This window comes from Pinus tabuliformis, chromosome 7 (assembly GCF_031772625.1).
Source record: "Pinus tabuliformis cultivar Carrire ecotype Pingquan chromosome 7, CPIR1, whole genome shotgun sequence".
In the NCBI taxonomy this organism is placed as follows: domain Eukaryota; kingdom Viridiplantae; phylum Streptophyta; class Pinopsida; order Pinales; family Pinaceae; genus Pinus; species Pinus tabuliformis.
In genome coordinates this window covers 1,862,240,703-1,862,268,064 of record NC_142293.1, presented here as the reverse complement: position 1 = coordinate 1,862,268,064, position 27,362 = coordinate 1,862,240,703, and the positions used below count along the sequence as shown (strand labels likewise).

Below are 27,362 nucleotides of genomic sequence, written 5' to 3'. Positions count from 1 at the left end.
CTCTTACCCTTTTTGGTTACAATACGACACATAATGAAAGTGGTGGAGAGATAGAACCAAATACAAAATTCTGAAATCTTTAGCTTTTGACAAAAGAAGATTAGTCTTAGATGAAAAAAGACTAGTCTTTGGTAGCTAAAGCATGAGGAGAGAGAGTTAGAGCTTGGAATCCATTTCATGTCAAGCTAGAGGAGGAAAAGAGTGCTGAAAAGGCGTGTAGTGGGACTTGGATACCGCAAAGGAGATCTCCAACGTCAAGGCTTTGGCTATATTTTTCTTTGAAGTTTATTTTAATACAACTAATGGCTTATTTCCTATATCGAGTGTAATATTACAATTGATAGCTTAGAACTCATTAACCTTTTAAGTAGATTGGATTCAATTTTATGATATCACATTTATTATTGTTTCTTGCATGTTTGTTTTAGGTACTTGAATGAAAGGAAGCTGGAGCAAGGAAGCAAGATCACTATCAAGTGGACTAGCATTATAAGAGGTAGGCCCTCTTATTCGATTATAATATAAGGAAATTTACATTAGATTGTCTTGTTTGTGGCTAGACCCACTCTCTTGGGCTAGAGGGATCGTCTTTGTCCGCAGAGAGGATATTCCTACACCACAAGGAGTTGCTTCAAAAGAAAATAACTAGTCACAAAATTGCAGAAGGATCACAAGTGGAATGAATCCTCTCTCTTCAAGCACCACTTTCTAATCATGATTTTTTTTGGTTATTATCTTGCCTTTATCTTTGCAACTATTGGACGATTAGGTATTTCCTATTTTATTTAATTGAAGATAATATATTTTAAAAAATATAAAGTTATGAGTTCATCCTATTACAAAAGCCCCAACTTTTTCATTTTGCGAAACTCTGTTGAAATCTTCTTGAACCATCGCATGCATAAGGGTGACGTGTTGTGCGTTGGGAGCCATGGTGTAGGCGGGCACGATCCACTCGAACCTTCTCAAGTGGATATAATTCTCAAACTCATCGTGCCTAATACTGTCCTTGAACGAGAATGCCACCAGAGGAACCCCCAGCTCTTTTGACAGTATGTTGAACCGCCAAACCTTCTGCAGACCATCCTCCAAAGTCTTGGCATTTGTTGTGTAGTTACACATGATATTTCAATAATCTTGCCCAAACAAATAAACATTTCAAAACGCGTCATGAACTCTATTTTCATGGGTAATACAATTGAATGAAATAAAAATAATAAAAGTTTAATTGGAAACAATAAACCTCAAACCCCAAATGTATGAGCTGGTAATATTGAGTAATTATTTGGTTGGCCCCTATAGGCGTACAAAGTCAAGGGTTAAATTCAAAGGTTTTTTCCCCAAGGAAAACGTCCTACATTACCATTGACCTAATAATTTGAAATGAAATAGAGTGAACATCAAGTACGAAAATTTAATTTAAAATTTGCAGAAGTTGAGGGTGAAGGTGGGCTAATCGGCACCCAAATAGTTGATGTGAAATATAAGCTCTTCAAGGAGGTCATGACTTGATCTCCAGATAACCCATCTGATTTCGGCATAGACGATTCCATACTTGTGCTCGCTCATGTTTATGCTCTTCACCAATGGAAGTTGGAAATCCCATTCTAAATCAGGGTAAAGGAATGGTGTAATAAATCTGCCCCTCACTGCGTCCAAATGTATGGGTGTGTCCCACCTGCAACCATCAGTGCAATCAATTGTCCTGAACACAAACTCAGTATGAACAGATAAATTGAAGTGGATATGATGGCTAACCCTGTTTTCTTGTTTTTCTGCAAGGGTAAATCGTTCAACAACTTCACATTTTCGATCTCTCCATATTAAGTGGAACCCAAAATGGCTACCACACAAATATTGTTCTCGTCAACCATCTCAACACCTTTGACAAGATCCGTCACATAGTAGCCCTCCTTCAGCTTAGCTTCTTTCAACTCTACTTCAAAATATCAAGCAAATTTCTCCCAACAAACCTGCAACACAAATGCAAGAAATGCAGATTTGGAACAATTTTGTCAGCGAGTTTGTGCAAAATATATTTAGTTGTAAGACATTTGCATATAATCTACCACTCAGGTGGGATAATGATTATGATGGACTTATTTATATATTTAATCTGAAGCTTCACAACCTTCATATTACATATAAGTCCCTTTTAGTCTAGGTTCTAATATACAAACCAATTCTAACTCCCACCTCACTTCTTTCCTAGTTCTACAACAAAAAATGTTTTTAATGGATTTGGTTTTGATGTAATTTGTTACTTGATATGAAGAACTTGAAATTACCTGCACATTTTCACGAGTAATAATTTTTGGCTTGTCACATGGCTTCCCCTCTGCCTTGCGCTTGTTCTGCCATTTGCGTTTGAATGCAAGGCCTTCCAACATGATGGCCTCTAAAGATCCAACCGTGCCGATGCAAAAAACTTCCTCTCCATGGCTGAGTGGGCTGTTAGACAGATTGGCTATTATGTTCACGCACCAATTCTTTTCCAAACCAAAAAATAAGAAGAGGAAAACACTCAAACATTTCAGAAAATTTTGAGGGCCTAAATGGCCAAAACAAACCTGAGAAGGGAATTCAGATCTAGAAAGACTAAAAGCAGAAGAGATGCCATTACCTACAATTTTGTGGTAATAGGATACTCATCCATGTCAACATAGTTCTTGTTATCCCAATGTCAATTGGACTCCAGATGTTGTCCAATAAAAGAGGAGACTTTTTATTTTCAAGATGAACTCGAGTCAAATTTTAGATTCAGAGACTCGACAATGGTATCCTGGAGACTTTCAATCTTATGGTTTTGAGAAATGGTATACCAAATGACGAAATCAAAGATACTTCTCACCTTTTTCTTATAGTTCTCCTTGCAATTATTGTGGATGAGTTGGAGTAATGCCGTTTTTCCAACTCCATCCATCCCTCACACATTGATCATCTCAGGCTGGAAGACCCCACGAAGCCAAAATCTGGTAGAGTTTGAATAAGCACATCTAGTTGAGGCTCTGCGAACACCGTGATTTGTGCATTATGGGAAATTGTTGAAAGAGAAACATCAAGGTGTTGGAAGATCTCGCCAAATTTGATCTTCCATTGTCTCATATATGTGGGGATGTTGGGGCCGAAAAATAGGTTATAAGAGGTAGCAATCACGACACTGTCCTCACCGTCTGTTGGTGCCATGGATGGGGACTTTGAATTATTTTAGAGCATCCCTGATCCTTCTCAAACAACCTTTCACTAAATATGCCTTTGTTGATGAAGCAGCTATGGTTGAAATTGCAGAAGAAGAAAGGAGTGAGGTAGTGGCAGTACTAGTAGCTTGACAAGTGGAAAGGGGTGACATACAGGCAATAGCAGCAGCTAGTCAGAGGTAATTTTTGCTGCGGTGACATTCCACTTGTTGAGTTTTGACTAGATGGGATGACGAAAATGGAGGATGGTGATTGGCTGGGTTGAACAGTGTTTGCCTAGCCAAGTTCATAAAGGGAACACCTTCGGTGTTCCCTTATGCGGGGAAGGAAGATAGCAAGTTTTCTTCCTTTCTTCAGGGATGCTTCTGAACCTGGTTGAGAAGCAGTTCGGACATTCAGAACCATAGTGGTCGAAAATAACCAACGGTAAATCTAAGAAGGGAAAATGATGCCATATAAGGAGCACCAATATTTCAAAAAGAAGGAAAAGGACCAGGATTCCCGTTAGAGGGGTTTCCTTAATTGGTGGACTCAGGAGCTGTTGCCATTAGTCTCAATCTAAGATATACTAAGCAGTATCTCCATAGGAAGGATGTTGTTCCATGGTCAATTCATTGATTTTAGAAATTATAGACACAAACAAAAGAAAGGCATAACTAGGCAAAAGGGTTTACCAAGCAACCATGAACTGCAATATAAACCTTGGCGAACCAAGGACTTAATGTACGAAAACCAATCTCCCTGAATGTTGTGTTCGGTGTATCAAGGTATATAAGGCGGCATACTCGATTACCTATGGATGGATAACAACTTATAGGGGACTCTCAATATATACTCGACGGTATGTGGGAGTGAAGTTCGTAGTAGTGTTGTTTAATATGTAGCCGTTCGATGAGAGCGTTCCTTTATACTTTTCATGCATGGAGCTCCATTCGATATACCTGAAGGTACGTGGAGAACAATCCTACACACTTACATACGTGGAATGGGATTTCACCTCCGGAATGCAATGCTAGAAAACAATGATAACTCCTACATTTAACAACACTGGAACACGTCTCTAGTCTAGACCTCTAGATGTTTGCGTTAATGTTCCAAATTCTCCTTAGGTTCATTGTGATGAATTTTAAAGTTGATCTTGAATTATGTTTTGGTTTCAAGGATCAAAATTCGATGTTACCTTAACACACCTACGATGCAACGAATAGGAAAAACGATTCTTTCATTTTAATGAAAGCTATTAGTGTAGGGAAGAAGTGCAAACATTGATGCAACAATCAAATATGCTACCAAGAATAACTTCCTAACTATATCTTTCAATTCCACAATTCCAACGCAATGATAAAAAAGTAAATGAATTTCAATTCAATAAAATCCACCTACATGAATTTTTTCTTTTCAAATGAATGAGGATGCACTTATCAACTTTCAACACCAAGCAATGTAATATATGCTCAATGATAATCTCAGAAACAACTTTCCAGTGCAATATAATCTAATGCAATTCTAGAAGCAATGATCAATTTTGAGATGAAGGCTTAACAAATGAAAATGCAATTTCTTTATGGTTTCCAAAAGAATTAAAAATGCTTATCAGACAATGAATCAGTAACACATGCAAGCAACAAAACAATAGATTTGATTACCTAAAGAACTAAATATTCAACCAAAGTTCATTTTCACTACTTAAACATGGAACATACTCTTACAAACCACAAAGAATCTAACAACACTAAGTCAAAATTCTATGCTCACAGATCAGGACAAAGACTTCAGTGATTATGAAATTCTAGGTCTTGGCTCAAGGAACAAATAATTTCACTGAACTTCCAACGGAGAATATGTGGACGACAGTCAATGGATGGAGACTTATATCAACGGAGAATATGTGGACGACAGTCATTAAAAGGAAATATATTGATTCAATGCCCATTGATTGAATGGTTGAGGAATCCGAACAAGAGGAATCCATAAGCCTCAGTTGTTTGGAAGGCAAATTTGGAATCGGTTAGGATCATTGAACAAGGTTTAGCTTGACATGTTGGGAATGTAGAGAATATCATACTTGGTATGGACCCCTTGGTAGGATGCAAAGAGGGATATGCTTTATCAAGAGAGGTTATAACTCACTTACACTCATAAGGATGTGTTTGCCTAAACCAGATTGAGAAAGAAGGCCAATTGACGATATGACAACAAGCATGGAAAACAACAGAGGATATGCAAATGGATCCCCAATGAATAGAGGAATAGTAGAATTTCATTAGAGAACTTCAAAGAACTAATGTCGACTAAGGGACCGACTAGACGTGCTAAGATGGGTACATGTCCTGACTGAAAAATACTCCTCAAAGTATGGTTACAGTCACCTAATGACAAGAAAGGAGTGGGGTGCGCAGGAGTGGTGGTTCAAACCTCTATGGAAACTAAAAAGCCTTGCAAAATCAAGACTTCTCTTCTGGTGTATCTTAAGAAATAAAGTCCCAACATGGGATAACCTCCAGAAAAGGAATAAGATGGGTCCCGAGTGGTGCATCTTTTGCAAAAGAAAGGAGGAATCAGTTCATCACCTTTTCTTAAAGTGTCCGTTCAGTAAAAAGTACCTGGGATGAAACCTCGAGATTAGCGGGAAATAATCAAGGGTGGGATGGAGATAACACTGGGGAAGAATGGAAAAGATGGTGGGATGAGACCCAGGAGGAAAACATGAAAAATATTCCGTTAATTATCTCATGGGGCATTTGGTTGGCTTGGAATAGGAGTATTTTCAAGGACTTGGCACCCGCTCATGTACCCATTGTTGTAGAATGTGCCTCAATTTATGGCCTTATACCCCTACCAAATACTGTTAAGAGTATTAGGGAAGTTAGAGAAGAACATATCAGGGGAGACATTTCGTGGGCTTATTTTGACGGAGCGTCTGATCCACAAAATATTTGTGGGGCAGGATTTGTCATTCACACCAACAACCAAAAAAATTTAAAAGCATTGGTGGGCCTTGGCTCAGGAACAAATAATTTCACTGAACTTCAATCCTTAAAACTGTTACTTTGCTGGCTTATACATCTGGGGATGGGATCGATCCAGATTTTTGGAGACTCTCATAATGTTGTAAAATGGTTTAATGGAGAGCACATATGTCAAAACTACATGTTGATTCCATTGTTAGAAGAAGTTTTACTTTTAAAACACCAGTTTGACTTTATCACTGTTTGTCATATTTACAAGGAACGAAATCCAGTTGCAGACCTCCTATCTAAGGAGGGTATACAACAAGCTATGGGTATCTGGCGCATAACAGAAACTGACAAGGACATGATCCATGTGTTGGATCAACCTCCGTTCTTCCCATGAAAAATTGTGTTACTGCTCTGATCGAGATACACTTTATTTTTTATTTTTTTGATTATGCTATGTATACAGAGGGGTTAAAAACTTGATACTATGAAAATCTTTGTTTTTTGTAATTTTGTATAAACTGCTTGTTCCTATTTGGGTTGTTTTCCTAAAAAATGAGGAGGCCTGGGAACAATCTTTAGCTCTTTTTCTGCTTTATTGGGTTTGAACAATGTTTAGTTTTTGCTTTCAGTCCAGAAGAACTACTCTATGTTTACTAGTTGGACATACAATACATTGAATGCTTAAATGCATCTACAAATGTAATTTTGTATTGCCTTATAGAAAGTTCAAATTTTTCCTTCGAAAAAAATATATTGATTGAGTTGTCTTAATTATCCTCAGTATTACATAGAAGTATACATTTACATTATCTTTATTGTTCACCATTATCACCATAGGGTGCTCTAAAAATACTTTGCATGTTTAGTTTATAAAATATTTTTTAAAATGAAAAATAAATAGAAAGACTTAGTAGCGCAGATTGTGCAATAAAGGATTTTTATTGACGTAAATTTTAAATTTTAATAATTAATAATCGTTATTGACATTAATGAGTTGAATATTTTGAGAAAGAATGATTAATAATGTGGATTGTACAACATAGGATTTTATTGGTATACATTTATTTTTTAATAATCATTATTGATATTAATTAATTTATTAGAATTAATTCAATTTAACTAAGTTTAAGAGAAAATGATAAAAAATTAAACGATTCACAAATGCGTTGTCTTCCCATATTTAATGGAGAAAATTTGGTAAGAATTAATAATTCACTAATTAATGAGTCACCACATTAATTTATATTAATAAAGTAGAATAACTAAAGATATTGTTAACCTATACGTGGAATAACTAAAGAGATTATTGAGTAGGAAAGAATATCTCAATCCTTAATCTTTATCTTGTTATCTTGTTTAGGAAGATCCCAATCCTTATGTTGTAAGGCTATAAATTTATGTTGAATAGGAAGATGGAATAAAGACTATAAATTTAAATTATCATGGATAAATTGAGAAGCACTAACATATCAATGAAACCATTATAAACAAATTATCTACAAACATTAAAAAAACAAATGAAAGACGAGAACATAAATACGAGGACTTGAAAAGGTTACTAACTTAACATGTACAAAATATCTGATGGAGAGATTATGGGAAATCTATAATACATAGGAAGTACATTGGAAAAATACAAAGAAGGTTACATTTGTTGTTTATGTGAGAAACAAGAACCTGCATTGAAATTATAACTTCCCTGGTAAATTTGTTGTATGGGATGAAGAATTAGAATAAGATCTAAAAACATGATTCCTGCGTTTACGATGCTAGTAATTTCTACAGGTAAATTTTAGTGCACATCATCTTTCCATTTTTTGGACAACTTCTATATGAAGTACAATTTCATTTGGGCCCCTGTTGAATGTGCTTTCACTTGGTCCAGGGACACACCGCAACTAAGTATATTTTATTTCTCTGAATTCCCACAGAAGCCAAATGCCACATAAACATCTAAGACATTATATGAATTCAAATGCTTTATCCAAGATGAGAAACAATAGGTTTGTTAAGATGAAAAAAAAAAGAGGCACACAATAACTAAGAAGATAGTGTAGATTAAATGATTGGAATAAGATCAGGCATAAAATAGTAAGTACTTGGCACACTGCAAAAGGGTGGCAAAGAAAATGATTTGCGAAGTCAAAATATGGCATCTTAGGAAGCCCGTTCTTTTTCCTTAGTTGACTTCTATACGAAGCCGAATAACATGGAAAACATATGAACCAATACCCAATTGGTCTACACACTAAGCCTGGAGCTACTCCCTAGCATCCACCAAGAACTTAGAAGAAGATGTGTCACACATGCTCTGCATCCAAACATGAAATAATTAAACTTAACCCCACAAGTGTGATTACTAGATTCTACATAACAATACAACTATACTACATATCAATACATAAGCTATATCACTACAGAAGCTAAGTTATTCTATATATATTGGTGTAATTATAGAAATCACTTCCATGAATCTCAAACAATTCATGAAAGCACATCATAGGCTATTAGTGTAATTATAGAAATCACTTCCATCAATCTGAAATAATTCATGAAAGCACATCGGAGCCAAAGAAATATAGGCTATATGAATCATTCAAGGAGCTCGGGACTTAGATTTATCAACATTCATCAAGAGCACACCGACACTACAGAAACCAAATGAGACTTTAGGAACTACAAAGTATTTGAAAATGCAAAAGGCTATTTAAAAGGTAAAATGGTAAATAGTGAGACATGAGAAAATAACTCTGTAAATCAAGCAGGATATTCAAAAACTTATAGTAAAACAAGATGCCCAATGAAGATTTTGAATGTACGGAAACATGAAACTCCAGATTTATTAAGAACCCGGGTCCATTTCCTGACTTTTTGTTGGCATTAAAACATAATAGACTACACATGCACAGAAAGGGTTGGAATTGGATTCCTCTTTACTTGTTAGACAATTTTTTTATTGTTCTGGGTATTTATACTTCCTGTCAAGAAACACTATGTTTACAAATTTTCCCTTCGAAAATGATGTTTTGATAATAAATTAACTCTTCACCAATAAAATTTTGGTTAAAAAATTACCCTTTAATAACACAATGATGTTAAACTTTTTTACGTATTTATCATAATAACAAAATGACCATAACATATAAATTACTTATTGAATCCCGAATCTTGGCTTGAAATTGCATGGAACACTCACAATAAAGTCTCCATAACCCTGAAATCAAATGTCATTGACCTGAACATGCCATAACATTTCTATATATGAGATATGGCTAAGGAAATCTGATGGGAGATCTCAGATCAACAACAAAATAATCGATTTGCAGAGTGAAACATTAATATGCTGATATAAAATATTCTTGGTTTCCTATGGAGGTTTTATCATTTTTGTTTGAGGAGATGTTAAATGTTGTTTCTATGTGTTTGTTAGTAAAACACCAATATTAGTATTACTCCCATCCATATCTTTATATCTGCATATTTCTTTTTTCAATGGTTGTTTACCCAAAAATTGACCGAAACAAAAACCAATAGACCTGCCAACCATATTTTATTTTCAAACCAATTATAGGCATCACTACTAGGAAATATCAATCCATTAAGTAAAGATCATCATCATCTCCATCGAATGTAACATCTTCGTGGAAAATAAATAGAGAAAGGTTGAGGTCAAGTAGTGGCCTCTCCACAGGACAACCAAGACCTGAGGAAATGAGATTTAAAACTTGGTTAAGAGCTAGGGGAGGTGATCTAGGATTTGGTTAAGAATGATATAACTAGCCAATGGAAAAGTATTTCAAGGAGAAGATAAAATAAAGTAAGGTTGTTGGAATTTGTTTTGTTCAATTAGGTTTCCATAATAAGTATTTTACCTTTTAATAGAACACAATACAATTTCTTTCAACACTTGAACTCGAGGACTCTAGATTAAGTTGTGTGTGAAACATAGGAAACATACCTTTAATGACTCAATAGTTTTTTTTCCTTAACACAATCCAACGTCTCTAGAGGAGCCATTTCACAACCTTTTTACACCTACATATGCGTAAAAAATAATTAAACAAATGAATTGAAATACACATAAACACGACTATTTATTAAAAGAAAACACAAAAGCAACAATGCATACATCTTTTACCCACTGCACATAATGTGGAATGTGCATCAACCACTATTATAAGGTTTAACCAATGAAACTATCACCTCATTTCCCATAGGATACCAAATGTAAACAATAAAAAAACTTCAAAAAAACAATATCAAAGCGAAACAAAAAATCCAAACTCCACAAAAACATACAAGCAATAAGAATATCAAAGAAATAACCGTTGACATAGAAAAACATTAATGGTCGAAAGAAGCATAATAATAAAAGGAAATAAAAATTAATAGGGTACAATGGAATTGAAATCAACTCAATAATTGACGACCCTCTACACCCTGCTCTATAGCAACATTCCATTATTCTTTGTTTAGTTTGAATAGAGAAGGGATTAGTGGTATACAAAATGGAAGAAGATAAGAAAATGTGAATTTTTAGGAATTGATGTAATAATTACATATATTGAATAGAGGTAATCACTATATATATACCAATGATGAACAAAGGGTAAGTATAGAAATGGAATCCAGTAGCCTCTTCTCCAAAACTCCCATCCAATGTCCCCCATCACTTGAGGGACTTAATATGAAAATGAGAAATTTATTCCTTTTTGAAGTTTTTAATTTTCTTCTTTATGTTCAAAAGGATAAACCACCCTTGTTGGCCTTGCGTAAAGAAGAGTTGCAACATTAAGACTAATTAAAAGCTTGATCTTTTAGAATCACTCTATTTGATGTGTGACATGAAAACACATCAACATTTGGCTCTAGTAGCAGGATAATGACTTCATGTGGGTTGTTGAGAATACCAAAATCTGACCAATTGCCTTCCCCATCAAGCCATGGAGTTTTCCCAATCTGAAAAATGCTTTTCTAGTTTTTTTTACTGAAATAACAAAATTATATACAAAATTTACTTACCCTAACATACTTGAAGAGAATGGTAGCTCTCACGTAGAATCAAACTTCTAATGGAGCCATGAACATAACAAATTTACATGTTTGTTCCAAGGCATGTTGAATTTTTTTTTTTGAAATGTTTTGAAGACACTCTCTCTATCAAGCAATAACAACTCTGCCATGATGAATGAATTAATGTTGAGAATCCATGGAGAATTGGCGAGTTGTTTTGTTTTTTACCAACAATCTTGTCATCTTTTAAAATGAAACATTTGATCCATCCCTCTTGTTGTAGATGTCCCTTTCTTATTGACACTGGAAATACCTCTTTTTCATTAGTCTCCACTTGATATGAGAAATCAATAGCTTGAAAGTTAGATGTAAAGCAACAACTCTTGCTCATTTGATGCTGACATTCCTCTTTTGTCTCTATATGAACTACTTATGGCCTTTGAAAACCCAATGTAACACCTTCATCATGACTGTGTTGAATGAAGTCTTCAAATGCACTTAGTGGAAATTTACTCTAACATTTACAGGAAAAGCCAAAAGATGGTGCAAATCTCTTCCAATTGCCTCTATTCACAGTTGGGACAAATTATCACAAAGTTCCTTCACGCGTTCGATGGCTATGATTATGAACAGGTATGCATCGAACTTGAAAACTTGCGTAAATTTGAGAATGAATCTATAATAGATTTTACAATTAGATTCAAGTTAATTTGTCTAAAATTTAAATCTAAAGACAGACCCATAAAGATCGAGTTAATGGAATGGTATCAACATGTACTTTTTCTTCCTTCTATTTTCACATGAAAGCATTGAACCTAAAGAGATTATCTATCTTAGCACATTTGTCGTTCTTGAAGAGCTACTTTTTATTGATAGCGTGGTCGAGCATATTCAAGTAGAAAATGAACAAATATTAATGAGCTAATCTCGAGAAAGCATAAGCACATCCAACAAAAATAACGTTGATCTCGAGAGTGTCCCTATTGATAAATCAACTACTCAAAATCAAAATAAAACTATTGTTCATAATGAAGAAGGGAATCAACAAGCATTAATTCAAATCGAAAATTTCAAAAATAAGTTCTCTATGACAAATAATTATGAGTTTACTTATGTAGAAATTAATGTTCAACCACAAATTTTGGGGCAACCAAACATTAATTTTCAGTAAAGTGTGGTCAATCAAATACATAATGACGAATATGAAATCTTGATTAACAAAAATAAAGAAGAATTTATAGGTAGAGAAATTTTCAGATTCATATCTTCAAATAACCATTTCTCTCTTTATCCTGATCTTTTTGCTAATTTTAATTCATTTCTTAATTAACCAATGATTCCTCTTTACACAAATTCTATTTTAGAAAATGGAGTGGCTGCCATAAATTTAACAAATAATTGATTGCCAATTAGTTTTGATCAAGATCAAGAGTCATTTAATGATCACTTTTTCAACAGTGCTCAAAATTCTCACCATACTCCATTTAATTACTCTTCTTCTTCTAACATGCCTTATGAAAGGCGAGAGAGTGCTAATGGAATTTGTCAAGTCTTTTATGATGATGATTTTGAATTTTTAAACTATTGATTTATCTCCTTCATCATTGAATTCTCATGATCTCAAAATTCAAAGTCAATCTATTTCTAAAGATGAGAGATCTTGTAATTATATTGTTGTAGCAGATCCTAGTGATTGTTCTGATTGCATTATCTTGGCTGGCACTTGTGAGAAGGAAATTATTTCAAATAAATCCCAATTGTCTTGTAACACTACCTATAACATCAGTGTAAATGACAATGTAATTTTATTTTTCATTTTTCATTTATTATGGTTCGTTCCATATTTTTATTTATCTTTTATTTTTCATTTTTTGGAATTTTATGATGGCATATTGAGTAGTTAAGTGTTGAACATTCATTGAGTAGGTTAGTGGAAACACATGAAAATGAGTTTCAAAGTATAGATCACGGGTATCAAGAAATTCAAATCTTTTAATTTAATTTGATGTTCATTTCATACCAACTAATTTTATTTGATGAATAAATCTTCCACCAGCCTCAACACTTGAGAACTCAACATTTCATTTTTACCAACAATCTTACTTGTTTGCAAATATTCTGAAAAGTTCATTTGATTTCCACTCTCATTTTAACGACATTTGAAGAGTGTTTGGAAATTCATTGAAATAGAAGATTTCTAATACCCCTTTTATTGTACATACTACTAACGTGTCTCTACAGGGAGAAATTCATGACATTGCTAGACAAAGTATTGTTTCAATCATATTTTCATTTCAACAATTACATTATGATTTTCATGAAAAAATTGTATAGTGGTTGGAACCATTGACACCTAATTTAAAAGGATTAGGATTATTGTAAATAGTTTAATAATTTAGTTATGAATTAGAGAAAACCAAGGGACCTTGAAATTGGAATCCCAAGAGTCTCTCCACTCATGTATATATTCATGGGTTGGTTAATGCAATTACACAAGTTGCATTGTGGAGTTATTAATGCCTGAACTGACATGGTATAAACCCACAAGCCCAAAATTAGTCTCTTTCTATTGTAACTCCTATTTTCTCTACTATATTCTGTCCCTTTGATCATTCCTTTCTTTGTCTTTGTTCCTTGCAAAATTCTATGTGAATAATTCATGGGAATAGTCCATTTAGTGCTGTTGTGATGACCGTGTGGGTCGTTTACATAGTTTTCCAAAGCCCGTGGTGCGTTGAACAATGTAACTTTTTGCCATGCATTGAACGATTTATCCCTTTGCGTTGAATGGTGTGTCTCTATGCGTTGAACTGAAGGCTGTTGGAAAGACCATATGACAGTGAGACCGTGTGCTTCTTTTGAACTTCGTTGACTAGCCATAGTATGTTTTGAAGATTGTGCATTATTTTGGAACCTGCATTGACTAGTGTGTTTAAGTCCACTAGCCATAAATGTTATGTGTTTGGGAATCTCTCCGTTAATTCATTTATGAAGGCTGATATTTGCACAATGCGTTGAAGTATTTTTTTTGGGTGGTCAATGGCATGTGTTATGGGGAACATATATCATTGGTAATTTATAATATATGTTACCTCATTTACATATGATTTGGTTCATTTGTTGGGTGGCATATAAGTTGAGTGATATGTTTTGAAGACCATAAACCACAAGCATGTTGATTTTTTTTGATATAATACATAAAATGGGATGGCATTTAAAATTCATTGAATTGGTATATGTGCATATTTTTTTTTTGAAGTCCATATGTTATATGGCATGAAAGTGAGTTTGCATGTATGGTATATGATGACATACATATGGTTTGGTGCGTGGCTTGATATATATGTGTCGTTACTTGATGTTTTTTAAAGACATAGTTGTATGCCAATCAATTAACTTCATAAACACATTAGTTTTTGTTGCAAGTATTATAATTATTAGTTCTTTCTGGAAAAGAGAACTACCATGAATGGTCCTGTTAGCTCTGCTATGTTATTCAACAGTTGATGGATAAAAATAGGTGTTGAGCAGTGCTGGTTTGGTTGTATAAGGCTAGCAACAGTCTTTTATGTTTTCTTTCATTTTTCCTTTTCTCCCTATAACTCCCACACCTCCATTTCCTCCTTCCCCTTAAATTCTCCTCATTCCCCTTTAAGCCCCTTTGTCCTTGTTTTCCTCCCATAACCCCCCATAAACCTTTAAATCGACTTTTGGACACTTTTTGTGTTATAACTCTATTAAACCCCTATAAAACCTTTTTCCCCATCCCCGCTCGTTCTTTGTTATAATTTTGTAAACCCCATATTAACCTATTTTTATTTTACCCCGGTACTATAGTCCTAACCCCTTATAACGCGCGGATATAATAAAAATACATAATCGGGCCCGCCTTTTACCTGTCACATCACCTGTCATATCAACCAAAACTCGCACTTTAATTCTATGTCGTCTGATCCTCCGCGTGTTGATTCGACGCCATACGCTTCCCCCGCTCCGCGAACCTGCACGGCCGATAACCTGCGGGGAAGTGGTTTCTCGCCTGCCACACGTCGTAATATTATTGCATCGCTTCTCCATGTACCATTATGCCTTCCTCGAAAAGCAGTGTAGGGAAACCGCTTACCGCCCTTCCGGTACGGTTCCCCACGCGTTAATTGTCAGTCATCTTTGCCGCCCCTCAACAGTCCGATCGTTAATCTTGTGATCAGATGGCCCTCGTCCCTCCATTCTTGTTTGCTCTCGATGGCTTCCATACGCCGATCTTCGCTGTCCGATTTGTCAGATCCACGACTAATATTCAATCGTGCTCCTGTTTTCTCCCAATGCTGCTCGCCAAGTAATCTCGGCCGTCCATCTGAGCCATCCAACGGCCAACGTTCATTCTCGGCTCCTCGTCCATTTTCAAGGCATTTTTCAGTGTTTTTGTCTTGACTCATGCACGCGAAGAAGAAAGAGATAATACAACAGTGTGCACATTAATTCCTCAGCTACCTGCATTCATGTAACAACATGGTCAAGGACGAGAAAGTACTGCCTTGAGCAGTCAAATTCATTCAACAGTTATGGACATTTATTCATGAAACATTCCACCTGTTCAAGGAGTACACCAAAGTACCAGAGAATGTCAAATTCGTTAATTAAAACAATCAGAATGTATAAGAGGCCCATAATAGTTTGTAAATGTGGTTGGTGGTCAGTTATGACCCCCCCCACGCATAGGTTAGCAGAGATTTTTGTGTTCAACCTCTATATATACCAAGAAACAAGATGTAATCAAGGTTGATGAGTGTTATTCTGTTGTAAGCTTCAACTTCTGGAGATTGTAACTACTGTATAACTTGCAGCTTCTGGTCTTCATTTCCAGCTAATACAAGATTCTTTTGCTGTTAATTGCTCACTTTCCACTTCTTCTTCTTGTTCCATGCTGTGCATGTTTTGCAGTTATTTATGTGTTGTTAATGTTTAGCATTAGAGGGGCTGTCATCCCACCTCTGTGTTAGGATTTAGCATGTATCATTGAACTTGTTTGCAGGTTTCTGTTATTTTAATGCCAGAGAGTTGTCATCCTGTCTGTGTATTAGAAAACAGATTTATAGACCTTTCAACTGGTTGCAGCTCGCCATCATAGGGTCTTGTGCATCTGCTGGTGTGATCAATGTACTCCAGCATCACATTTTCTTTAAAACTGTGAGTAATTGGTGGTTAAAAGCCTTGTAGTATGGGGGTGTTCACCCATGTCTAGGGTTAAGCATAGTAGAAGTGGTTATCTGGCTTGATTATGCAGCATTTCTTTCATTCATGCACCATTTATCCAACATTTTGTTGAGTTTGTAATGTTCCGGAGCATCTCTAATATACAACCTAGGAGAGTTTCTTGGGGTGATAGCATTAATTGGCGCCGTTGCCGGGGAGAGGAGAATTGAAGCTCAACTTCCCTGGGAGAACGACACAGTTCCATATTTTGATGATAGACAAGGTTTGGACACAGTTTTTGGTTGTAATCATCTATCTGGCAACTCCATTGGAGGAAGACCATCCTTTGGTGACTCCACATTGAAGTTCTAGCTCAGTTTGTGAGACAAGAAATCCTTAGAAATCACTAGTTGAACCAGTGCCTGACCCTGAGAGGACTGTCAAATCGAAGAAAGCATCATAGAAAGGGGCATCAGGATCAGGTAAGCCTAAGAAGTCTCATGCATCTCTAAAAGACAAAGTTGTTGCTGAATATTTATAGTTTGAAGATTTAGAAATTAGTATTGTTAATAAACAAATTCCTTGAGAGATTAGTTCAACCCCTTGTGTAGTTAGTTCCCCTTTGAGTCTCAGTTCAAAGAAAGCTTCCCGTTCAGTCCAAAACATCCCTTTATCTCTGCCATCCATCACATTACTCCCTACCATTCAATCTGCTAGTATTCTTCCAAATATTCCAATCATGGCAGGACAACAAGCACCTACGAGGATTGAGAGAATTGTTGCTGCTAGATATGGACCTTTAGTCTTGCCTGTCCCTTTAAATCCTATGCCTATGGGAGAATATCAAAAATATATGCCCAAATTCACTGGTACAGAGGGAGTAACAACAGAAGAACATCTTGAAGCTTTTTACAGTTATGCTGATAATTTAGATATAAGTGAAAATGATGTGTGGATGAGAGTTTTTGTCCAGAGACTCAATGGAGAGGCTAGGAAGTGGTTTAGAGAATTACCCCAGAGATCAATAACATATATTGAAGCATTAGATGATGCATTTTTGAAGCAATGGGGAGATAAAAAGGACTTGTTGTATTACCATACTGAGTTTGGTAATCTGAAGAGGGAAAATGGTGAATCTTTACCTGATTTTAATAAAAGATTCAATCGTATGTATAGTAAGATACCAGCTGAGGTAAAGCCTACTCCTACCTCTGCCAAACTCAGTTATGCCAATGCTTTTGACTCAGATTTCTGCTTGTTGTTGAGAGAAAGGAGATGTGCCACTCTAGCTGATATGTAGGATGCGGCACTGGAGGTGGAATCTAATATTATGGTTGCAGAGAAACTAAAAAATCAAGCTGACAAAAGGAGGTAGAGAGGTCAAGCTTCTGCTTCCTCTAGTTCATCTTCAGAGCCTAAATTGGACAAAATGACTAAGATGATCGAGTCATTCCCTGTTGAAATTTCTAAGCTGAAAGTTGAACAGAATTCAGGGAAAACAAGGCAGCAGAATACATTTGCTACCTATTCCATTTAGAAGAGAAAATGAGTAGTTACAGATTATGCAGAGGGGTGAAGAAACAAAGGAAGATCAGAAAGTTAAAGCTCCTTTCCAAAATGTAGTCATGGAGGAGGAACAATTTGAAAAATATGAGGATGAAATTCACTGCATGGAAGATAAAGGCAGCGCTGCATTTTTGACTTTGGCCGCTTATGAAGAGTCTTTGTTGCAGGAACAAAACAGTCGGGAGTGGGACAGAGGAGCTGTTCTACAAACTGGTGATCAGCAGAGATATAATCTGAGATCCAATGCAAAGAATGTCAAATAAAATCCTGCACAAAGAGCTGCTGTCCAAACAGAACCACAGAATATCAAGCAAAGAAGACCAACAGCTGATCCAGTCATCCTCAAAGGTCCAGTTCAAGAGGTGAGAAGTTCTGATAAATCATCTTCTTATTTAAGCTTTGAGTCAGAAGTTTAGAATTTGAAAACATCTGTGCCTTTGGTTGAGTTGGTGAAGAGTGAAACATTTAGAAAGCCTATCCTTGAAGCCCTTGAGCTAGAAACCAAACAAACCTCCACTGACTCTGTCAATTTGCAAGATGACAAGCCTGCCATTGTGCTCAGCCCTATGATTGAGCCTGCTAATAATAATTCTCCATCTTTCTATGTTTCCTTAACCATTCATGATAAAATCCTCCACAATTGCCTGCTAGACACAGGGGCCAGCTACAATTTAATGCCTAAAGCTGTCATGGAAGAGTTAGGCCTTGATATCACTAGACCATATCATGATTTATTTTCTTTTGATTCAAGGAAGGTGAAATGTCTTGGATTGATTAAGGATCTGGCCATTACCTTAACTCAGCTGCCCATGAAGAGTATGATGATGGATATTGTGGTAGCAGATGTTTCTCCTAAGTTTGGCATGTTGCTGTCCAGAGGGTGGATTAAGAGACTAGGTGGGACATTACAGAATGATCTATACTAGCATTTGCACCAGATGTTGCAAAGGAAACACCGTAAGGCATAAATTGAAGAACACAAGTACAACAAAAGAATACTTTGATAAATAATAAAAATATATTGAACGCTCAAATCAATGCCCCATTAACTAGAACCACTTAGTAGACATATCTATCATCATTAGGATTATACACAATGATCAAGAAATTTCCCATATACAAACAACACCTTCCACAACAACCTTTTGTCAGATCCACATTTTAAAAAATGCCTTGGAACGTGATTGGAATCTCCCATATTGCCTTTTTCATTATGTAGATAAATCTTCCATATTGCTATTTTCATCATGAATATTGTTAGTTCATTGTTGTAAAGTGTTAGTGTGTTAAATTCAATACTATAAGTTCGACAAGCGAAAAATATTCTTCAATTAGCATAATATGGATTTTTCTCTCGCCGTGTATTTTTCAGACAAAGAGCACAAGTAACAGATTAACATGTATTTTCCCTTCATTATTTTCATCACAGAGCCAAGAAATCTACGCCTTATCTATAAAGTAACAAAAACATTTTGGAATAAGTTTCATATTTCAAGCTAGTGTCTAACCTATAAAGTAACAAAAACTTTTTGAAATAAATTTAATATTTTAAGCAATTGACTAACCTAATTTAATAATTGAAAAATTCTCAAAGATGAATTATACTCCATAATAAGAGAGCCAACATTGGAGCCCATACTTTCACTAAAACCAAAAGAAACACAACCACTTGTTAAGAAGAAATTCAAGTAATAATAATAAAACAAAAATAATAAACATTAGAGTATAAAATGGTATTTCTGCAGCAGTATCATTTGATACTTCTCGTCTAACTCTTTGGCTTTGCTTTAAGTATCTTTTCCTAAGGTATAACCTTTTGATAGCATTGTTGTAACCACTTTTACTGCCTGGTCAGCAAAATGGAACAAAATAAAACAAAAATAATAAACATTAAAGTATAAAATGGTATTTCTGCAGCACTGTCCATCACTTGATACTTCTCGTCTAACTCTTTGGCTTTGCTTTAAATATCTTTTCCTAAGGTATAACCTTTTGATAGCATTGTTGTAACCACTTTTACTGCCTGATCAACAAAATGGAACAAAAAATCTCAGTTGCTTATCAAGGACTTCAAACTGTCCAATAACAACAATGTTAATATCCTCAAAATATCATAGGCTAATTGAGAAAATCATTTTTCAGTCTAAGAAGTATGACTTTCTAAATTTTGATGTAATATCTAAATTTTACTTTTCTCCATTGGTAACGTAGGTGGCCTTTTTAAGCTACTTCTATTCTACAAAACTACAGGAATAAGTAGAATTTGAAGGGTAGGATCTTCCTTCTTTGCAAATAGTATAGTAGAATTTAAAGGGTAGGATCTTCCTTCCTTGCAAATAGTTATTTACAGACAATTTGTAAAGCAAGATTACATTTAAGACTTTTCCTTACAAAATAGTCAAAATAAATGAAATTTGTTTTTCATTATTTTCCTTTCCTTTCACAACTAAAATCTTATTCTAGGTTACTCTCAATATCCTTGACCAAAATGGCCTTTGAAGTAATCTACATGATCCAATCTTGATCTTGGAACTATACAACAGGAAAAAAGTACTGTCATTTACCCATGAATGGTATTCATTTATCAAAGACCTCAAAACAAAATTGAAAGATCAGACATTTAAACACATATACAAAGAACATAAAATTGATTTGATATAAGAACGACTATGGCAGGGTAAGCAAGGTCTAGATCTAAGTGCAGTATTAATGCTATTTTGAGGAAACATATTTCTTCTTAAATTTATTTGAACATTGTTCCTCCACATATAAAAATAAATAAAAAATATAAAAGAGTAAAAATAAGTAAATGAAAATACTCCTAATGCGTTGCCCTCTTCATGAAATTTTATCATTTGCTTTTCCCACTGATTAACTACCTCCTCTGATCCTCCCCATGGCACTATATACACCTCCTGATTTAGGATTGTTGCTCCTTGGTTCAAAAACGCCAAAAACATCAAAAACCTACAATTTTTTTCACTTTTTGTATTTTTACCAAAAAACCAAAACTATATCAGTAAAGTTACATCTTGAATTCCATCTCTTTATAGCAAATTCAAATCCCAACCCAAATCCACTTGTAATAAAATCACAGCAGAGAATTTACCCTTTAAACCTTACAATTGCAAACACTGATAAACTAAGAAAACCATGCTTACACTAAGAAGGATAGCAGCTTCTAAAGCATGGGGCTCCTTGATAGTCACTAAAGCAACTTGTGTCCACTGCCCCATCCTATCACCACCCAAAAAATATAATCAAGCACTGGTTTTGGCTGGTTAAGGTCTGCTGTTACACAGACCTTAAGTATGTATATCAATGCAAATCCTCTAGTGTTATCCAGTTTTATCAGGAAAAATACACACCAGGGCTACTGCCTGGCTTGATATTTCCTGAGTCATTGATGTCAAGTCTTACTACATCCAACAAGTTTTCCATGAATCACTTCTCTAATTTTGATAACACAAAAATAATATTTTGACTGCGCTCTATTTCTCAACCAATTCTTAATAGAACACTTCTCTGCAACTCTGATAAAACACAAGTTGACAACTATTATGCTCAATAGATATTGCAACACAAAAATAATATTGTGACTGCACGCTATTTCTCAACATATTCTTAATAGAACACTTCTCTACAACTTTGATAATACACAAGTTGAAAACTATTATGCTCAAAAGATATTGCAGAAATTGGAAATCAACACTTTTACATAAAACTCAGTCAAGAAATCCAACACCCACCTCTCTAATTTTACGTTCTTTACTATGCCACAGTATGAGAAAAATTGCTTAACGTCCTTAACTGTTGCTTTGGTAGACAAATTATAGACCTGGACTGTGTAACCATCTGTAATGGCCATTGACAACACTTGGAAGTATCTGTTATGCAATGATTCACAATCTTCTTCTCAGAATTTTAGGTGAATAGCAAACACACGGATATGATATATATACTGTGACACTAAATAGTAACCAAAGGAAGATTGATTAAATTAACATTAGTTGTTTTATTCGTTATCAAAAGTTTTGATTCAATGCAGTATTGGGCCTCCAAATCTTTTTTTCCTCAGTCTGAAGTGTATCCATCGATCACTGTGCAATATTTGCAGATGCATTGTTGAATGTCATCGTTCAAAATGAAAAGTGCAAAGCATCACAGCATCACAGTGAGCTGCTTTTTTTGCAGCGTCTGATAGGGAAATGGATAAATATTATTTATATTGGTTGGCGATAAGAGGGAAATTATGAAATTGTGTGTTTAGAATACGGTTGTGTTTTGATAGATGAATCCATAGAGGTGATATTTGCACCGTAACGATGTTTTATTTTCCCTGTTTCTTAAATTTCATTTCCATAACATATATTTGAAACCAATTTATCTAATAAATTTCATTTACACTACCTAAATAATTTAAAGAGAATCCTTAATCTATGTGATCTTGCCATTTGAACCATCCTTATTTATGTAATTTGAAAATCATTTTACGGGGAATGAGGTTGAATTAGCATGTTTGGTTAATCGAGATGATGAGGTTGAAGCGGATTTTGTGAGGGAATAACATGAATTAACCTGTTTGGTTAATGGGGAAGAAAGGATTGAAAGAGATCTTGTTGGGGATGAGCTTGAATCACCCTGTTTGGTTAATGGGGAAGAAAGTATTGAAAGAGATCTTGTGGAGGACAAGCTTGAATCCCCTAGTTTGGTTAACGAGAATGGAAGTATTGAAAGGGATCTTGTGGGGGACAATCTTGAATCACCCTGTTCCATTAATAAAGATGGAGCTGAAAGGAATTTTGTGGGAAGCAATGAATTGGAGCAGAGATCACATCTGGTTGCGGAGGTTCAGGAGATCAGTTCACCAGAGGTAATGACAGGGAATGATGAGAAGTATGTGCAGTGTTCGTCAAGTGGAGATTTTTTGGAGAACAACAAATTGGAGCAGGGATCACAACCGGTTGCTGAGCCCTGAGAGATTAATTCAAATGGACAGAATCTAGCCTGTGATTCTGAGTTCTAGTGTTTAATTGATAAAAACCGTGAGTTTGAATCTGAGAGCATTTCAGTGGAGCAACAGAAGCTAGAATTGCTAGCGTTAGATGGTAAACTTAAAGAAATAGAGTCTGTGGTGAGTGAGGACAACAAGGCAGAGCAGAATAGTGAATCTAGATGCCAGAACTTGGAAAATGAGGACGATGCATGTGGCCATATAATAGATGAGGAGAAGCAATCTGAACCTGCAAACAAGGGGCAAAATGATGAGATTGAAATGGACTGTTTGCCAAATGGGGACAGTGAGCTGGAACCTCATTTTCATTTAAATGATGACAATGAGCTTGAATCAGGGTGTTTTGATAATGAGGATAATGGTATTCTCACTGAAGACATGGATGGACAACAGGTTGACAAGGTGCATCATGGGAAAGATGAAATATATGATCCAGAGTCAAGTGACTGCAATGTGTCTAACAGTGGTGGGTCTTCTGACGTGGTAGATAAAAATTCTGGAGGCTACAATCACACAGTGCAACCAGACATGCAAGAGGGTGTTGCTGTTAGTGCCTCTGATTTGGTATCTATAGGTGTTCTTGCTGGTTCAAATGGTCTGTTTACTCCTGTTTCAGAGAATGAGCAAAAGCCTGAAGCAGAGGTCACTAAGAAGAAGCTCCCATGCTTAGTGAAAATACCAAGGCACTTGGACAACAAAATTAGAACTCACATTCGACTTGTGTAGCTACATTTGGATGAGAAAACCCAAATCAGGGACGTCATCAAAGCAGCCATACAGATGAAGGGGGTAACATTCTTATATATCTTCGCAAGTCTTTTAATTGAATATTCTTTGTTGTTTTGAGCATCTAGTACATCTGCTTTAGTCTTTTGAAAATTGTTTCTTCTTCTTACTCTGCTATATTTCATATGGGCTTTTGTGTAGTCCAACAAAGAACAAATGATAGAGAGGTTGAGAGCTGCAAGGTAGGAAGGGAGGGCATTTCGTGAGGCAATCAAGTCCATTGAGAAAAAATTTGGTGCCTTGAACTCTGATTTGAGGCAATTGCAAGATGAATGGAATGATGCAGATTCTGTTCGGCAAGAAGCCTATGAAGCATTGAAGGCTCTAAAAAAACAGGAGCATGAGCGGGTAAGAAAATCACACTCTTTTACATTAGCTGACTAAACTTTGTAAGATAGTGTTAACTACTATCAGACTTTTTTTTTCTACTCATTTTTATTGTTGTGCAAAAAACAAATCAGATCAGAACAAAATTCCTCATTTGTATATTCTTTCTTTTGGTTATAATGGAAAATTATGTCCACGCTATATCGAAATGTATGAATTTTGAAAGTCCTGTTGTGGTGTTCTTTTACCTATTGAAATTAGGTTATATATTCAATGTATTTCTGCCAGTTCTGACCAACGGATATCAAGATTTGAAACTGCTAGGAATCTTGATGACAGGTGTAGGCTTCTGAAGAATTAATGGTGACGGCTATTCTAATGGCCTCCAATAATCTTTGAACAGTTGACATAGTTTTGGCTATTCTTGAAGCAATTAACAAATATCTCCATGTTTAGAGGTTTTTAGGTTTGGTTGGGTGGCCATTTATATAGGGAAATGGCTCAAGCTACCTGTCATGAGCATGGCATCTGTAGCAAAGGGCATTGCAACAATTTTATTTTCATTCAAATTGTCTTTTATGATAGGCTCCATCATTTATCATATAATACACTGTGCACATTTATCATATAATACATTGATTTATGTGCAAAATAAGAGTTGGAGAGTTTCTAGTCCTGAACATTGAAAACATGGTAGCCACTTATATCAAGGTCATTGGTAATATCTTGAGGTGCCAAATTTACTGTAAGGTTAACAGGTAGCTTGGTCATCTAGTACTGGCATCCTCATTTATTTCTTTTTGGCAGTTAATAATTTAATGGCCTTTCAGTTTATGGTCATCCCCAAAACCACTAGATTTAAAGAGCAGATTGAGCCATTGGAAGTTATACTTCATCTCTCTGCATAATCATTACGAACACCCCTTCCGATTAAAGGGGGGGTTGATAGACACCTAATCCTTAAGAATTTGGTAATTTGTAAATATTTAAAATAGGGGAAATCTGAACAGTTAGAATAGGAAGAGACATAGCACCTTGGAAGACAAAACCAAAGGTCATGAAATCTTGTATATATGAATGTTTGAGTAATGGAAAATCAATGTAACTTGGGGTTAATTTCTCTGTCCAACAGTTACAATAGAATTCTAACACTAACATGTGATTTCTAATTAAATAAATGTATATATGATTGGGGAAAATAAGAAATTCAAATAGTTCCTATATGAAATAGGAAATTCACATCCCATTATAATCTAGCAAGCAAAAGAAAAGGCTATACAATTTCAGGTAAGTGACACGAGTGGGTGACACAACTATAGTATGTAAGGCTTAAGCAGATCTACCATTTCCAATTTCCACTCTTTGAGGAAGTTGCTTCTTCTTCACTGATTCTTCTTTTTGGCGTGACCTTTGCATAAACTGTTTCACCAAAACATTACGAATAGGAAAGGCATGAGATTGCAGTCAAACTTTCAAAAATAGTAAAATTCCAACATAGTACAGTAACACCTCCTTCACAATCAACACCGTAAGGTGGAAGACAGAAGTTTCTCATAATGGGAAAAACAATTCCACACTTTAGGATCCTTCCCGGTTAGTCTCTGAAAGTGGGAAAAAGACATCCACACTTTAGGATCCTTCCCAATTCTCTGAAAGTGGTCCCCAGATGTATGGACAATGTGCAAACATAGCATGATTCAAAAAAATTGAAAATATGTCAAATGGTCCATCTTTACCTGTCTCATGGTCTATACATAGCCATTACCTTAACTCAGCTACCCATGAAGAGTATGATGATGGATATTGTGGTAGCAGATGTTTCTCCTAAGTTTGGCATGTTGCTGTCCAGAGGGTGGATTAAGAGACTAGGTGGGACATTACAGAATGATCTATATTATGCCACTATCCCAGTTTTTGGAGGAGAGAGCGGGAGGTTATATAGAGAAGCACAGTTGGCATATATCATCAGTGATGAGAAGAATCCTACAAATCATCCAATATATGCAGTGGACACTGATTTTGGAGCATGTATTCTCCAAATAGAAGAGTCTCAGAAGGCCTCATTGCAGATCAGGAAACCAACAGTTTAGGCCGAGGAAAGGAAAGGAAGTTAGGTTTGGGAAATGTTTTTTGATGGAGCATGTTCCGAGGAGACTGCAGGAGCAGGGGTGGTGCTAGTATCTCCAAAGAAAGAAAGCATTCAACTGTCTTTTAAGTTGGTTTTTCAAGTGACAAACAATATAGCAGAATATGAAGCACTGTTGTTGGGCCTTAATGCAGCAAAAGACAGAGGAATCAGAAGCATAAGGGTGTTTGGAGATGCTGATTTGATAATTCAGCAAGTAAATAAATCATTTCAAGCAAAGCACCCAAGGCTAAAGGAATATAGAGATGAGGTATGGAGAATCAGGGATTCCTTTGATTTTTTCTGTATTTCATACATTCCTAGAGCCCAAAATCAGCTTGCTGATTCCCTTGCTATGTCTGCTAGTCTGTTTATCCCTCCAATGCCTCCCAGACTAGTTTATGAAGTGTAAATGAAGTATAGACCATCCTTGCCTGATAATGTCCACCATTGGAAAGTTTTTGATGATGATGATGAGTTAAATAGGTTCCTTCAAGTCATTGATGAGTTCTTTGAAATGTAAATTGACCAAGAGAATTAAGCCTTGTTTGAAAATCCTCAGTCTCAGCTTAGAAATAAAATTGGTAAAAATAGCACAGTCCAGCTTCCTAGTAATCATATTCCTAAGGGTCTAATTCCTCTTGAAAGACTGTTTGACCAAAATGATGTGCCTTATAAAGCTGCCCAAAAATAAGACCAATTTGCAATCTGTAAGCATGATATAGGAAGTCCAGGTCAGCCTAGGTATGTGAATTTGTCCACTCATTTGTCTGCTGATCAAAGTGCCGAATACTGCAATTTAATGAGGCAGTTTGCTGATGTGTTTGCCTGGGAGTATAGTGACCTGAAAACATATGATAAGAGCATTATTCAGCATAAAATCCCTCTGGAGAAAGACACCATGCCTTTCAAATAGAAGCTGATACCGATAAATCCCATGCTTCTTCCTCTAATTGAGAAAGAAATTAAAAAATTGCTGGCTGCCAAGATAATATTCCCTCTCAGATATTCAAAATGGGTAGCTAATCTAGTGGTGGTGAGGAAGAAAAGTGGTGAAATCAGACTGTGTGTTGATTTCTGAAATTTAAATAAATGCTCCAAGAAAGATAACTATCCTCTGCTGAAAATGGAGCATTTGCTGCAAAAGGTCTCAAGAGCCAAGGTAATGTCTTTTTTGGATG

General features: G+C 35.6%; 1 pseudogene; it reads right to left on the bottom strand.

Annotated features, from left to right (window-relative positions):
* Positions 1-828: 828 nt before the first annotated feature.
* On the bottom strand, positions 829-2,668 carry LOC149255885 (glutamate decarboxylase-like; annotated as a pseudogene).
* Positions 2,669-27,362: the final 24,694 nt, after the last annotated feature.